Source organism: Hippopotamus amphibius, chromosome 15, assembly GCF_030028045.1.
Source record: "Hippopotamus amphibius kiboko isolate mHipAmp2 chromosome 15, mHipAmp2.hap2, whole genome shotgun sequence".
Classification (NCBI taxonomy): Eukaryota; Metazoa; Chordata; class Mammalia; order Artiodactyla; family Hippopotamidae; genus Hippopotamus; species Hippopotamus amphibius.
This window is the reverse complement of record NC_080200.1, coordinates 19,800,401-19,802,903: the sequence shown is the minus strand read 5'-3', so window position 1 is coordinate 19,802,903 and position 2,503 is coordinate 19,800,401. Positions and strand designations below refer to the sequence as shown.

Here is a 2,503-nt window from a genome sequence, read left to right as displayed (position 1 = left end):
TATTTTATGAATGTATACAAGTATGTTCAAAATATTTGAGATTTTATAAACTTTGTGTGGTAAAATACACGTCAGTCATAAATTCCCTCCATTGTCTTTAAAAAAGACCATGGAGCTGTCACTTAGTATTCTTCACTTGAGAATTCTTGCTTTAAACCAAAATAAAAGTAAATGTTCTTCTGCATATTTGGTAATAATAAATCACACTTTATATATATATATATATATATATGTGTGTGTGTGTGTGTATATTTCCAACTACCTTCCACATCTATTATTCCTCGTTGCTCCTTTCCTTCTTTTGTGATTGGATCTATTTCTAAACTTTGTGCCTTGATCAACCACTATTTGTAAGGTAGTCTTCTTTACATTTGACTAATATCACCTTTGCCTTCCATATTCATATTTAAACCCATACATCTCCATGTAAGAGGAAATTATTACTTAGATACTGCTTGCTCTCCAGATTTTAAAAGACTTTCTGTCATATATTTTATTTCCTAGATTTTAGTAACATGAAATTAAATTAGTGACACCACTGATATTATTGTTATAACTATTTTAGTTATTTTTTTTTCAGAATTTAGCTTTGGATGTTCCTTCAGTTATGTTTTACATAGTTTTTTTTTTAATATTGAATTTCATAACATGTCGAAAATACATCATATGGATGCAGACTCTTGGTGACTTGACATTTCAGCATCAGCAAGGAGGCCACCTCACTCCTCAGTATTCTCTGACATCATCACTCTTCACTCACCTCCTGCTCATTTCCCTCACTATTGTGGCTTCCTTTTTCGGGCTGGAACATCTTAAACAAGCACATTTTCCAGGCCATTGCATTGGCTTTTCCCTTGCCAGGCACATACATCCCCAGGTATAGTTATGGCCCTGGCTCTCTCTTCCTTGAGGTCTGTTCGAATATCACCTCAATTAAAGTTCTTTCCAGAACATGCATAAAAAATAGCAGCTTTGCTATCTCTATTATATCAGCTTTATCTTCATAGCACCATTGGATACACTTCAAATTTTTTTCATTTGCTTCTATTCTCCATAACTGGATTTTGAAATTTGTGTTTTTTCAGAAGTCCACTTTTCCTGCATGGATGGTACCTTGGCTTTGTCACAACTCAATTTATATGTCTCAAATGCATGAAAGAATTTCTCATTAAAACTGTGAATATATGACATCTTAAGGAAAAACCTGCAAATTAGAGATGGCACCAGGAATTCTCTAAAGGGATTCAAATCCAGGAACAAAATACTGAAATTAATTTCTTCATGGAAGAATATATATGGTCCAATTTCAAAAATGTGAATAATGCCAGTCATGTTATTTTCCCCTTTCCTGGGCATCACATCCACCACCTGGCAGCAAGGAACTTAACAGGAGTTTCCAAATTTCTTCTTATGGAATTGTCAGAGGCAGCTGAACTGCAGCACCTCATATTTAAGCTTTTCTTTTCCATGTACCTGATTACTGTGTTGGGAAACCTTCTTATTATCCTGGCCACCATCTCCGACTCCAACCTCCACACCCCCATATACTTCTTCCTCTCCAACCTTTCCTTTGTAGACATCTGTTTCACCTCCACCACCATTCCAAAAATGCTGCAGAATATCCACATACAGAACAAAGTCATAACCTATGAAGGCTGCATCAGCCAGATGCATTTTTTTTCACTCTTTATAGGATTGGACATCTTCCTCCTGACTGTGATGGCCTATGACCGGTTTGTGGCCATTTGTCACCCCTTGCACTACATGGTCATCATGAATACATGCACTACATGGTCATCATGAACCCATGATGGGTTTGTGGGTTCAGCTCTGTGGACTGCTGGTTCTGGTGCCCTGGATCTTTAGTGCCTTGCATTCTGTGTTAGAAAGCTTAATGGTGTTGCAACTGTCCTTCTGAAAAGTCTTAGAAATACCTCACATTTTCTGTGAACTCAAACAGATGATCCAACTTACCTGTTCTGTCACCTTTCTCAATAACGTGGTGATGTATTGTGTAACTGTGTTGCTGGCTTGTGGTTCCCTTATATGTATCATTTATTCTTACTCTAAGATAGTTTCCTCCATACATGGAATCTAAACATCTCAGGGGAAATATAAAGCATTTTCCACCTGTGCATCTCACCTCTCAGTTGTCTCCTTATTTTATTGTACAGGCTTAGGAATGTACCTTAACTCTGCTGCAACCTGCAGCTCATACTCAAATGCAACAGCCTCAGTGATGTACACTGTGGTCACACCCATGTTGAACCCCTTCATTTATAGTTTGAGAAATAAAGACTAAGGAGGGGTCTGAAAATACCGAAATGCTGAAATTAACTATAAAAGGTCCTATTGTCCTAAGGCCTTAAGGAGTGACTGTGATAGAAGAGCTCAGAGCATGAGCCAAATATTGGCAGCCTTTGATCTAATTGTGGAAGTAGAATATGCTTCTATTTTTCTTGTACTTTTGATTTTGATTTTGCCTTTATACAATTTATGTAAC

General features: G+C 37.0%; 1 pseudogene; it reads left to right on the top strand.

The window, feature by feature from the left end:
* The first annotated feature begins 1,410 nt into the window (after positions 1–1,410).
* Positions 1,411–2,302, top strand: LOC130836317 (olfactory receptor 7A10-like; annotated as a pseudogene).
* Positions 2,303–2,503: the final 201 nt, after the last annotated feature.